The sequence below is a fragment of the Pinus tabuliformis genome, chromosome 2_1 (genome assembly GCF_031772625.1).
Source record: "Pinus tabuliformis cultivar Carrire ecotype Pingquan chromosome 2_1, CPIR1, whole genome shotgun sequence".
NCBI lineage: Eukaryota > Viridiplantae > Streptophyta > Pinopsida > Pinales > Pinaceae > Pinus > Pinus tabuliformis.
In genome coordinates this window covers 360,473,322-360,488,578 of record NC_142299.1, presented here as the reverse complement: position 1 = coordinate 360,488,578, position 15,257 = coordinate 360,473,322, and positions in this window count along the sequence as shown.

The following is a 15,257-nucleotide window of genomic DNA, read 5'->3' as shown; positions in this document are numbered from 1 at the left end:
TTGATCACTGTAGGAAGGCTGGAAAGACTGACACTAACAGAACGCATCTGCCTCGGTTTGAATGGGGCCCTCCGTGACAGGGATCGAAGAGGCCATGGAAGGCCAGAGGCCAGTGGCCTCACGCTGCAAAGAGAGGACCAGTAGTCGGCTGCTAGGTGAGGGGAACGCGCAGGAGGCACGCGCAGTCCAAAAAAAATTTATTCAGGAAAACTCCTACATTGACAAGATTTGATCTTATCAGGATGGAGGACCTCATGTTCACTGTGGGACGTGATCAAGTGTGTAGGAAGTAAGAGAAAAGGATGTGTAGAGAAATTTTTTGCAGGGGATTTTGTTAAAGAGCACAATTATTAAAATAGAGCAATTTAAAGGAATAACTATCAGTTGACCCCTTGTGAAATTGCACAAGCACATAGGAATTTAGTCTCATACCTAATTGATGCATGCAACACAAACATATATATGAAACCAGTAAATTTAAATATAAAAACAACATTAGATATAAAAGCAATATTATATATAAAAACAACATTAGATATAATATAAAATATCAAAATATATCCTCAAAAATTTATGCAAAAACATTATCTCAAAATTCTACACAAAACTAGTAAATAGACCCAGAACTAGAACTGAGTGATTAGTCTTTGTGCTTTAGAAGTCTTCAACAGTAACCAACACAGTTACAGTAACAATAGTTGTATTCATATTCGAATTCACCATAGTTATGATTAAAATAAAAACTACAAATGGAACAAATATCTGAGATCCAAAACTGTTGTTGAACATTCATTTTCATTGTGATCAATTACAAACCATTAGATACAATATTAAATATCAAAATCATATGCTCATAAACTTATTTTCAATCAATGTTGGTTGACAATGCTACAGAATCAAAAACTATACAAGTTCTTATTGAAAAAATTATCTGAAAATTCTTTCAAAATTGGTAAAGAGTTTCAGTATTAGAACAGAGTAATCAGAGAATCATTTTCATTATGATAAATTATAGAAGATTGGGTAATTTATAAAATCTCAAATAAAATTCTCAAAAACATATGTTCAATTCGTGTTTTTGCACAATGTCCCAGAATTTAGAGCTACACAACATCTCATCCAAAACATTATCTCAAAACTCTTTATATAATAGGGAAATAGACTCAAAATTAGAACACAAAGTAATCAGAATTGAAATGAGGATTAAATACAGAGTAATGGTCCAAAGAATAATATTTTTTACGTAAATCACTTATCAAAATCATAATACTTAAACGAAAAAAGTAAATGCATTCGTCCAAATGGGGATTAAGATTGGGCTCCCGTGAACTGTAATTTTCATTATGATTAATTATAGAACATTAGGTAATATATAGAAACTAAAAGAAAATTCTAGAAAACATATGTTCAATTAATGTCCATGGTCTAAAGAATAATATTTAATGCGGAAAGCACTTATCAAAATCCTGATACATAAATCGTAAATTTAAATGTGTTCGCCCCAATGGAGATTGAGATTGGGCTCCTATGAACCATAATGTCAAAAAGGCACCTATAATGAATAACAAGAAACTGCATCCAGGAATTAGAACATTTCATGATAACATATCCAGCAAACTTGAATAATTAAGTACTATAAATAGAAAAATGAATGTTACAATATTTAAAAACACTTACAATATGTGAAAGCATAGACCGAGTTTGTTTTCTAGTTGTCTTTCATATTCATGATTTGTTCAAGGAATTCTTTCAATTTAGCTTGAATGATTTCTTTCATCGAAGGGATAGTAATCTCCCATTTGACACATTCATTGAATATCTCCTCCTGAATGTCCCCAGCTTATTTTTGCAATTATGTAGCCAAGGCAAAGTACTCTTCATTAACACTAACAAAAGTAATTAACCATTTTCTAATTTCCTCTGCAATGCAATCAATTATACTATCGAACTTTGTTGACTTTGATTGTTTTAGCTTGTCCAAACCATCCATCATCTTATCCTTCAAAATTAATCAACACTCACATGTAATGCATGAACCGTTTAAATTCCAAACAATTGCTACCACCTTGACATAGGCATTATCTTTTCTAGTTTCTATGGTTCCACATTCAGAAATAATGTTCTCTAATGTTTTGATTCTCTCATTCCATCAAGATTTTATCTACTTCATTCTATCATCATCCGCGAGTCCTTGTTTCTCTTTCTCTAGATCACACAATAAATCAAGCTTCCGACTAAAAATAAGTAAGTTATTTTCAATGAATTCCATGTCTCTCTCGATATCATTTTTGACTCACTTGAGAAATGACTTAATTCTATAGAATAAATGTCGCAAATCGGAAGCTTCTTGCAATGCACATTCAATCATTTACAATCTTTCGTATTTATTACTGATAATAAATTATTTCACATATTTCCAGTGGAGTCATTAACAAAAGACTTGGATTTAGAGCATCTTCTATATATTTTATTCTTACTCTCAGTCTCATATTTTCTACTTCTCGTTGACTAATAAACTTTGCAAGAACCTTACAGTAGCTTGATGCAATTTCATGAGCCTTATCGCTCCAACCTCGGACATAGCAAAATCCATTTGTGCTTGATCAATAACCTTTTTGTTGTGAACCTTTAATCTTTTAATTCACAATATTTCATTACCCCTATCATAATTTTCATTTTGCAATATGACAGGGCGGTCATCGAAAGTAGTGATTTCTTCCGCAATTTTCTCCATCATTTTATGATTTTCAGCCAAACCAGTACTAACCCAATCAGGTAGTGTAGCATTGTCAACTTCCATGTCCATAACCTCTTCAATTCTCCTTGTTTTGCGCAAACTCTTAGATTTGGTTGATTCAGTTGTTTGTGTTCTTTTTGGAGTGAATCTATGAGGAGGCTCTTCATCATATCCACCACTTGGTAGCCCACTGCAAACCAGTTTTTCACTTACAGTAGTTTTTCTTTTCCTTTGACTGGTAGATGAACTCGGACCAATACTGGGTGTGCGAGATTGATATTGTTGCATAGTATTTGTGCCTCTTTGTTTGTATCTTCCTCTTATATTGATGTTGTCTTCTTCAGTGATTTCTTTAATATCTATTAGGAACTCTCTTTTTTTTGGTGCATTGTGACTTTCCTCACTTTGCTCTCTAGCTCTTGGAAACAAGTTCTTGTACCTAAGAAACTCTAGGTGTGTGCCAAATAGACCTTCTGTTTCAAAGGCTATAATGGCTTCAGTTTTACTTAATTTAAAATCATCTAAAGGCTATGCAAGATCCATAGCATGGGTAGCATTCTTCAGAGTGACTTTTCCAATAGTAAACAACAAATAGATAAATTGTTTTTTCTTTTTTTGTTTAAAGGTAACTAGCCAGTGACGGTATTGCCTGCATACTTCAGCAACAAAATACCTATCAATAACAATGTTTGGAAATAACAATGGCTTATCTTCAAAACCATAAATTCGAATTGTTGTATTACTTTCTCTCTCTCCATGCACCCTTTTTCCAAATAGGAAAACATGAGCCTGTGCATACATTCGAGAAGGCTCTTGTCCAGTTATCATGTGATTGACTTGCTTTACAAATACATCTTGAATTAAACAAAAAGTTAAAGAATTTGTGTCCTTCCACAATATGGGATACCAAAATTGCATTGGTTCTTCATCAAAATTTAATTTAGGATTACAGGGTAAGTCGTCAAACACATGGCTTGACATGATGGTTGTTATCAGATACACCATCATAAAGAATCTATTTCTCTTAGACAAATTGACTAACTAAAAAGATAATTCATTGGAAATGACATCAACACAGTCGAATATACAATTTTATTTGTATGAGTGATAAATCAAATAGAAAAATCATTTTGGGACATTCATTGTAGTTTCTCGTCCCATCATGTAGACACAAAGCAAACAGAAGTCCCTAAATAGTTGTGAAAACAAAGAGATATCAAGAAGAGAAATATCAGAAGGAACCTTAGAAGTTGGGGAAATGAATTCTCAAATAATATTAACCCCAACTTCTGACTTCAAGAAACTATCTGCTTCGAACAATTTTAAATACTTATTCAGTTCTAGTAGCCTGAGTATCCATATGAATACCTCAGGATTCGAAGGAATCTTCTTCGCTACTAGCATAATGTTTTTTGTTCTTGAATCGAAATTGTTTGCACACAGATAACAATCTATATTAAATCAAAGACTTATGGAACATGTGCAACATTCGCCAATCCGCTAGTTCAAATCTTGTTGCCTCCCTTCTCTTCTATTAACAAATTCACATATGAATCATATGTAGTCAACCAATGAAAGTTCTCATCAATATGAGCAAGTGACTTAATCGCATCAATGTAAATATCCTCTTTCCTTCCTATGCTACCCATTTCCACTTTGTACTAAAAAATACTATGTCAATCAATAACGTTTTCAATCTCATTTAACTTTACAATTCTCAGTTCTCTTAATAATCACCAATTGGTACCATGTCTTATGTGATTTTTCTCACACATGACACTCTCAATAAATAGAAATTAAAGATATGAAATCCAAAGTTTACGGGAATTAATGGAAAAGAACTTAGAAATTCCAAAACCATATTTCCATTTACTCTGCACTTTTCTCTTGCTTTAATACCATTGATATATGTGTCATAAGAGCCATAAACTTACGATATAAAATAAATATGAATTACCTGTGATCATGAAAATTAGCTTAGACACTATCAATAACAACTATAAATGGAAATTATGTAAGGACAAAGACTAATAAATATTATGCAGATACGTGCTCAACTACCTCTACCATGAATTGACTTGATGGTTGAGCTAGTCCCCACCACTATGTCAATGTTCGTTCCTTTTATTTGATATCGGACTGAGAAATTTGTGATATACAATAAATACGAATTATTTGTGATCATGAAAATTAGCTTATACACTGTTAATAATAATTGTAGATGAAAAATTGTGCAAGGAAAATCTATTGACGATGTTGGATGTCCCACAAACAATTAGGGGGTATCCCTGATGTGAAGTCCCAATTAGACCTCACACCATTTGGGATAGGAGCCCCATTTGGTATATAGGCTCGGATGCCATTATGTTGGTTTTGCTCATGGTTTTTAAATGTGATGATGTTAAAACGAGGGAAAGAAACAAATGCCGAGATAGTAGGAATGAAGTCAACCCATGATTTACAACTTGTAGAATGAGATACAAAGATGTAACAACAAAAACAACAACAAGAATACCATGGCAAGGATCAGTGACCTAAAATCATCTCAAACATACATAAACAAGAACATGCCAAATCTTAATTGAAAATTATTTCACAATAGGTCACCAACATGAGATGGAATAAGTAAGAATAGATTCGTAAGAAAACACACATGCAGCAGCTAAAAACTAGTTCATAACACATTTCTTGTATGAAAGAACACACATAGATATAGTGAAAATACATGACAACCAATACAACCAATGTGAGTAAGCATGGGAATCGATGTTGAAACTGAATAAATCATTAATGTTGCTTCAAATACAAGTACATATCCTTAAAATAATCAAATCCCAACAGTGGAGCATGGGTTGCTCATGCCAATCCAATGTAAAACCCTAGCCTCACCATAAATCACCCTACTAACTATAGAGTTGAGTGCCTCTAACTCTCAAGCACAAATAAGATATATAATGCTAGTCCTAGCTCAAGGGCTAAAATTCCCTTCAACACGAGGCATGAGGGTATATTTATAGAGGTGGGGAGGGTGACCTTTCACCTTCTCCAATGACTCTTGACCTTCCTCATAATTCTCTAATGTCTAATGACTAATACATGCCTAACTGATCTCAACATAGCTACTGGCATCATGATGAGAAATATTTACATTATGATAACAGAGAAGACATGAGGCGAGTACAGAGGGTTCTTGGAAAACCTAGAGTACTCATTATCGGTGATGTTTCTTGGTCACGACACAAGCCTATTTTCCAGCCACTACACCTCACTCGCCTCCAACAAACCTTCGATGTTGTGCCCTTGATCTTGTTGAAAGGTTCTTGAAGCTTGTAAGGATCCAACTTGTTTGATAATGGAAACCCTAATTGTGCAGACACTTGTGAGAAACCGTAGCTTTCTCCATGCAAATCAACATTTTGTTCCCTCTATTCCGCTTGCAAAAAAATAACATTGGTCATACGTACTTTAAAACAAATAATGACATTAAAACATAATCAATTGAAAAAAAGACAATAATTTGGATCCCTATGCAGCCCCTTTCTACACCAAAACATTGTAAACATATGTGATCTATGCGAGATCATCCTAAGCTACCAATATTCTTCCTTAAATGGTTAAGAATCTTATTTCCAGCTATACTTGGCTCATTTAGTTTTGTCACGTGCTATCCATTTTATGAGAATGCTATCTCAAGATATGTGAAACAAGCGTCCATTTTTTTACCTTCTCTTGTAGAGGATTAACTTGTTGTATGAAATGAAGTTTGAACCAGATTGAACAAGTTTGAACCAAAACTTGCACCATTAAACATTGGAAGCCAATCCTATGGCTTAGACTGACCAACTTGGACTCAGGATTACTAATACTCTATCCTTGGCCTTAAGTTGTCAAGCTGTGAGTTTTAATATCAACACCCCAAGATTGAATTCATGTCTCTGACATGGTACATACTTAGGAGCATTATAGCCAAGGGAGTCTAGTATCTGAGGGGAATCCTGATGTTGTGAGCTAGCACTAATAGATGTTATCCTCCAATCAAGAGGCAAGGGTCCTGTTCCTCTAGATTGTTTACATCAATATTTGTCCATAGTGTAGGTAACACCATACTACAGATTATTCTCATTCAAGGATGGAGAGAAGGATCGTAGATTTATTGTGTGAAGGAAAATTTGAGTTCTTATGATATTATGGCCGATTGACACATCATTAGTAGCAAAATTGTCTTGAAATAATGCTCCATAAAGAAACTAATCATTGCTTTCACCAATACTTGTTGCCAAAAGGCAAGATTTCCATCCATCACATTATGTTTTTCACCCCAACCATAACATTGGTTCTCTAAATTATGTATCAAGTGCCTTTCAGTACCAACAACCAACACAAAATCATGTTCCTTTAACACAAGCACCTCCCCTTTTGAATACTTTCAATGCAACTATATATTGGTCTTTAAATGGTTAAAAATGTAGCCCTTATTTTTCAACGAATTTTCAATGTCTCTTTTATCATAGCAGCTTTTTAATCATTTGTGCATATGATTCTATTATCGCTTCAATTCTTTGATTGTAGATAATATTCTCCATATTCCTCAACTATGAATCATTGAAATTCGACTGGAGATTAAAATTGTCCAAACCTAGTCACTACCAACAATGACTTTTTTCCACTACGTGTTCGAATTTCTTTAAGCAGTTTTTGTTTCTGCAACTTAAGATGTTCAATTTTCATAAGATGCTCATTTCTCTCCTCTTTTTCTTGATGCCTTTCATCCTTCATATTTCTCATTCTCCAACATAATCTTTGTCAATTTCCATGACCATTGATGTCAACTCCTAAAGCATCTCCCTATCAACAACAGCTATCCTTAATGAGAGGTGATGCAATTTATAAGGAAATGTCATGTTTATAGGAGGTCATGTATCAAACATGCAAAGTTTTCTATCGAACATGACAAATAGGTTTCACATCCCCTTGGCAAGGCAAGACACATTTTTTGTTGACAAAGCTGGTCACAGGTTCCAATTACGGTGTTGGGGATGAGAATGTGACCTAGTTGTATCCTTTCTCTACAAAGTCAGCATGCAAGTCAGAGTTTGAGGGAGGTCGCAAGAAAATTCAACATATGGAGGTCGCACAGTCACATTATAGATAGCTCACATTTTTTGGTGACATATCTAAGACCTTAAAATATGATTATGCGACTTGGAGAGAGATCGTAACTAAGAGATGTGACTTGATTCAGTTGCATGGTCACATTTAAATGAAGATTGCACTTTCCTGTTGCTTTGCTAGAGCTCAAAATTGTGAACTTACAACTTAAACAGAAGTCAATGGAAGATGGTCATTGATCGCATGTGATATTTCAGATGCCTCAGGAGTGGGAGTCTTTATATACAAAGAAAACAGCCTCTCGTCTCCTTTTTTTTGCTAAATTTTGCAACAATAGATATCAGCTAGTTTAATTTCTTTGTTAAAATGCATTAAATGAGACAAAGGCAATCATCACAGGCTCGTAACATATATATAAGTTTCAAATTGTCTAGATAGCCCTGCACTTGCATGGTGTTAGGATATTCCGACACATAGGAAATAGTTAAGTTCAACTTGGTCTAGTATAGAGTTAGGTATAGAGTTAGGTAAAGTGTGTTTCTTTGCCGTTGTACATTTTGTAACTTACAATCCGACGGTCACGATATGTAGTGATCCGACGGTTCATTCTCTCCTCGGTATTACCGACACTTGATCCGTGTCTTGACACCCGATTGGTCCATGAGTTCTATTTAAAGCACATGGAGGGTCATTGTTCGGGTAATCCGTGCATGAGAGAAGCTTATGTAAATTTTCATTCTTTGATTAATAAATTGCCTGTAGTACCCACGTTAGGACAGGCCGTGGACTGTTTCCCTCTTTGAGGGTTTTAACCATGTCAAAAATACTGGTGTATTGATCTGTGATCTGGTTGTGAGCGGTGTCCTTTTGGTGTTCTTTCTGAGGAACTTACCCTGTAAATTCCTACATGGTATCAGAGCTATTTGAGGGCCGCGTCCGTTGGTGATCCAAATCTGAAGCCGGTAGAACTGCATGCGGCTGTCGTTTCCTAGATCTGCTGTTTCTGACTGCTTTCGGGCCGAGAGGACTGCTCTGTTGCGTTCGGAGAATCTGTTCCAGTGAGGAACCCCTTTCGTTTCACGCGAAAAGGTTTCCGGTAGCCCTAGCTGCGTCATTTTTCAGATCGGGAGGTATACAATGTTTTTTGCAGTTTACTGTTATTTTCTCTCTGCTTATTTCGGTTTCGGTTTATTTAGCCTTTTTTTTAACCGGATCTATACCTTTCATTTCTGCGTATGCTCTTTGCCCTATGACTCTGTGCGATCTGGGCAAATCAGAAACAGAAAGGAAGGATTTTTCTCATGCGTATGCTCTTTTCCCTGCACCTTAGTGTGATCTCGGAAAATCAGAAACATTGAGAAAAATATTTAGTTTTTCGGCTAAAGCTAACTTTGAGATTTTTTTTTTAATTTCTAGTTTTTTGGCTAAAGCTAACTTCGAGCCGCAAGGTTCGTTTTTTCTTTGCATTTTCGTGTTGGGTTTTGTGTTTTGTGTTTTGTAGGGAAAAAGAGCTTTCTCAAGGCAAGCACGCAAACCAAGGCACCCTCTCTCTCTCTCTCTCTCTCTCTCTCTCTCTCTCTCTCAAATTTTTTGTATAGATCAATTGGTTCAAAGCTATTTTAAGAGAGTAGAGGTCTTGGGTTCAAGTCTCCATTTTGTGGGGGTGGATTTTTTCATTCCCGCACATTCGCGCACTTTGCCGGTAACGTCAACAATGTTTTTTTCAAAAAGCCATAACTTCTTCATCCGGAAGCCTTTTTCAGAGCCGTTTTTTTTAAAACCGCCTATTTTTTCGAGATCTATTCATTGGAACACTTACTTTCAGCATCTTCAGCTTCAGTTTTTTTAAAAATGGAAAGTCCATGCCAAGTCATTCTTGACAGCACTAACTACTTCCAATGGGTGGCCTACATGGAAGATTTACTTAGAAGTAAAGGTCTCTTCAGAATAGCCACAGACCAAGAGAAGAAACCCAAAGATGAAGACAAGGCTGCAAAATGGGAAAATAGACAAGATCAAGCACGTGGTTTGATAGGGATGTCTATTTCTCCTGATCTTAGATTCCACATTGCAGAACTTGAGACTCCTCATGAAGCATTAGAAAAACTCGCTAAAGTTTTTGGGATTAAAAATGAAATTAGAGCCCATCAACTTGAAAATGAGTTGCTTACTTTGGATCCTAATAATTTTTCTTGCATTGAAGATTTCTTGTCCAAATTCAAGACCCTTAGATATCTCTTGGAAGGTGTTAAAGTTAAGAAAGAAGATGGTAACCTTATTTATTCCATCCTTACTAAGTTGGGACCAACCTACTCTGTATTTGTTTCCACTTTCCATTCTACAAGGGAAGCTTTCATTTGTCAAGGAAAAGACTACAAGGCCCCTTCCTTTGACTCCTTTTGTGATTCCTTAATAAGAGAACAATAAAAACTCTTACACCTTGGTCTTCTTAATCTTGGAAACTCTTCCACGAAAGCGTTAGCCGCCCAGCAGCAACCAAATTCAAAGAATCCTAAGAAGTCATATCCTCAAAAGAATGGTCCTAAACCAACTCAGCCTCAAAATGAAAGATCATTTCAGCAAAATGATAAGACCAATAAAAACAAATGGAAGAAGACTGATAGACATTATAACTTTTGTAATCGAGATGGCCACTTAGAATCTAAATGCTTTAAGAAGATGGAAGCCTTGGAAGCCGCAATGAAGAAACATAACATCCATGTGGAGCCTACTTCAACTTCAACTTCCGGAATGGCACTTTCTGCATGTCGTTGTCAATCATCTCAATCTGGTTATGCATTAAATGTATCTTCTTCTTCTTCTCATTCTCATGAGTGGCTCATTGATTCTGGAGCCTCTTATCACATGGCCAAAAACCAAGCCATGTTTTCTTCTTTAAATGATTGTAACACCAAAAATATATATGTTGGTGATGATAGATCTCTTAATGTTGTAGGGACTGGAACTGTTCATCTAGACAATGGTCAGTTTAATGATGTATTATGTGTTCCAACCTTATCCTGCAACCTTCTATCTGTCTATCAGATAACTCATTCAGGTGAAGGAAAAATTGTTGAATTTTCACCTCATGATGTTGTAATCAAGGATCTAAAAGATCCTAAACAGATTCTAGCTACTGGTCTTGCTGATGATTCCACAAGGTTGTATAAGTTTCACAACTTTGGGTCATCAAATCTTCCCTCAGTATTTGTTGCTCATAATGATGAAGTGAGCAAACTTTGGCATGAGCGATTTGGTCACTTAAACTATCGCTCCCTTCAGCATCTATGTAAAGAAAATATGGTGACAGGTCTTCCTATGGTATCTTGCAGAGATGGTGTTTGTTCCGGATGTGTACTCGGAAAACATCATCGGGACAGTTTTGACAAACGTGCCTCTTGGCACGCCTCAGCCCCTTTACAGCTTGTGCACAGTGATTTATGTGGTCCTCTTCCTGTTGCTTCATTCTCTGGCTGCAAGTACTTCTTAACTTTCATTGATGATTTCTCCAGACGCACTTGGGTATACTTCTTAAAACTCAAGAGCGAAGTATTTAACACATTTTTTGCCTTCAAAGCCATTGTTGAAAAACAATCTGGACATCAAATTCTTAAGCTAAGAACTGATAATGGTGGAGAATATGTTAAAAACACATTCATCAACTTTTGCACCGAAAATGGAATTCAAATGCAACATACTGTTCCATACACTCCACAACAAAATGGTGTAGCTGAAAGGAAAAATCGCACCTTAAAGGAAATGGCTAATTGTATGCTGCAATCTAAAGGACTCAGTCTTAGTTTTTGGGCCGAAGCAATTAATTGTGCAAATTATATAATCAATCGCACTCCTACTAAGGTTCTAGAGAATATCACTCCAGAAGAAGCTTGGAGTTCCATTAAACCAGATGTAAGTCACTTTCGTGTGTTTGGAAGTGAAGCATGGGCCCATATTCCAGATGAAAAGCATAAAGCTTTAGAACCTAAGAGTGAGAAATGTACCTTTGTTGGATATTCTGAAGATGTAAAAGGTTATAGACTTATTCCATTTAAGTCCAAAAATGTTATCATTAGAAGAGATGTAAAATTTGATGAAAATAAATCGGCCTGCGAGCCTAGTCCGGCGGATGTGCCACCTCTTCCTATCTCTTCTACTTTTGAAAACATTTCTTCTTCAGATGATGAAAGCGAGGATGATAATCCTCCCCCACCTTCTCAGGATCCTCAACTTCCAAGATGGGTCCGTGCTACTCGGGATGCAGCAGGTGATCTTGCCGGTGATCCTACAGATCAGCGACATACACGTTCTCAGTTTGAAAGAGCCTCTTCTTTACTGGCTCAAGCTCCAGTAAATCATGATCCTGACACTTTTGTAGAAGCTTCAGGCCATCCACATTGGGAAGCAGCTATGAATGAAGAATATCATTCATTGATGACAAATGATACATGGGATCTTGTTCCTCTACCAAAGGGACGCAAACTTGTTAGATGTAAATGGGTTTACAGAACCAAGTATGGACCAGATGGGAAAGTTGATAAACATAAAGCTCGTCTCGTTGCTAAGGGCTTTTCACAGGTTGAAGGCATTTACTACACTGAAACCTTCTCCCCTGTTGCCAAAATGAACTCTATCCGCCTTGTTCTTTCCCTTGCTGCCTCTTTAAAATGGGAAGTCCATCAGATGGATGTTAAATCTGCCTTCTTGCATGGGGACTTGCAGGAAGAAATCTATATGGAACAACCCATTGGCTTCATACAAACAGACTCCAGCCTTGTTTGTCGACTTAAGAAATCCCTTTATGGCCTCAAGCAAGCTCCTCGGGCTTGGTATGCCAAAATGGATAGCTTTCTTTTAGAATCTGGCTTTTCTAGGTGTCATTCTGACAATACTGTCTACACCAAGAAAGTGGGCAACTCTCTTATCATCCTTGTTCTTTATGTTGATGATCTTATTCTTACTGGCAGTGATCCCAACCTTATAAACCATGTGAAGTCCAGCCTTAAAAAGAAATTTGAAATGACAGACTTAGGACACTTACACTATTTTCTCGGTCTTCAAGTCTTGCAATCCAAGGAGGGTATTTTCCTTTCCCAGTCCAAGTATGCATGTGATATTCTTCGTCATTTTCACATGGAAGACTGTAAGCCAACCCCTTCTCCCTTTCAGTCTGGAGTCAAACTTTCAGTCTCTTGTACTTCTCCTGAAGTTGATGCTACCTTATACCGTCAACTTGTAAGAAAACTCTTGTATTTAACCCATACTCGTCCTGATCTTTCCTTTGTTGTTGGCCTTGTTGCTCGTTTTATGCAAAACCCCCATGAAAGTCATTGGAAAGCAGCTAAAAGAATACTTCGTTATGTTCGAGGTACAGTACATTTTGGGATTCATTACAGTGCCAAAGCAGCTCCTCTGTTAGTTGGTTTCACTGATTCTGATTGGGCTGGTGACCCTGATGATCGGAAGTCTACTGCCGGTTATGTCTTCACTCTTGGTTCAGGACCTATTACATGGGCTTGTAAGAAACAGGCTGCCATTTCTCTTTCGTCAGCAGAAGCAGAGTATCGTGGTGTCGTGGAAGCTAGTAAGGAAGCCTTGTGGCTTCGTCAGATCCTATTAGAGTTTGGCTTTGAGCAGCAGCATCCAACCACACTTTGGTGTGATAATCAAAGTGCCATTTAGCTATGCAAAGATCCAGTCCAGCATCAGCGCAGCAAACACATTGAACTACACATGCACTTCATCAGAAAGCTCATTCATGACCATGTTCTTGAAGTGCAATATTGTTCAACAGATGATCAGGTTGCAGACATCTTCACAAAGGCTCTCACAGAGGCGAAGTTCACTAAACTTCGATATATGCTTGGAGTTCAGGAAGTTGTCACTAAGGGGGGATAGGCTCTAGTGCCTCCTTCCTTCTCCTATTGTGTCATATTTGTAAATCCTTCAATCCTATCCCAAGTTGTTCTTAAGGGGGGATGTTAGGATATTCCGACACATAGAAAATAGTTAAGTTCAACTTGGTCTAGTATAGAGTTAGGTAAAGTGTGTTTCTTTACCGTTGTACATTTTGTAACTTACAATCCGACGGTCACGATATGTAGTGATCCGACGGTTCATTCTCTCCTCGGTATTACCGACACTTGATCCGTGGCTTGACACCCGATTGGTCCATGAGTTCTATTTAAAGCGCATGGAGGGTCATTGTTCGGGTAATCCGTGCATGAGAGAAGCTTATGTAAATTTTCATTCTTTGATTAATAAATTTCCTATAGTACCCACGTTGGGACAGGCCGTGGACTGTTTCCCTCTTTGAGGGTTTTAACCACGTCAAAAATACTGGTGTATTGATCTGTGATCTGGTTGTGAGCGGTGTCCTTTTGGTATTCTTTCTGAGGAACTTACCCTGTAAATTCCTACACATGGCACCATTAATTATGACTTTCACATGGATGCAACTCTTCGTAATCATTATATATTTGTTTTAGTCTCCATTTTAGATAGCACCCAATCTGACATTTCCACAAGCAGGACATATATACCAAAAAGGAATCCCCAAATATCAAATGACCCTTTCCAAGTCTCCTTTCCCAAATGGATTCATCCGTTGAAGAACTGTATCAGCTTCAATTATAATCAGTATTCTGTCTTGCAACCACTAACTTTGGCTCCCAAGACAGCACAAAAGGTCTCCATACATGTCATTGTACTGTCTATTAATGTTTGAAGTAATTCTTAACAGAATGCAGAGTCACTAGCAAAATGAATATTCAAGATTTCATGTCCCCTCAAAGGCTAAAATCCTTTTATCTGACCTTGAACACACCCATGATAATTAATTTCTCCCAATATATTTTTTCATATGCTTTTCAAAGTCAAATTAATTGTTGTAGGGAAAAGTATCCGACTCGGATGACCCTATCCCACTCTAAGGGTGATAGTACCTCAGCAACAACTGTAAAGAAAACTACTTAAGGTTTATTTCTTTATGAAAGCAAGAGAGAATGAAGGAATGCACTAACCGTTGCCTTGCGCTTAATGTCAAATCCAAACTCTTCCCTTTGCTGCTTGCTCCCAGCTCCTTGCTCTTTTGCTGGCCCAGCTACAATGAGATCCTGCAAAATAACAAAGAAGGAAACTACAAGAAGCATGCAATCATAACTGATTCAAGGATTAGCATAAATCAAATATACAATTATCACAATACATCATTGAAACAAGTGCATATAGAAGAACCTCAATAGCTTTTATTAATGGAAGAAGTAAAGTTCTGAGAAGGTTACAACCATTGAAGGCCCCAATCCAGCAACACCTCCCAGCAGAAAGAATTTCTCCTCTTCACCTCCTTCAAGCAATCACCCAATAGTTCTATGGCGAAACCAACAGCATATCATTACTTTGCACAAAATTCCAG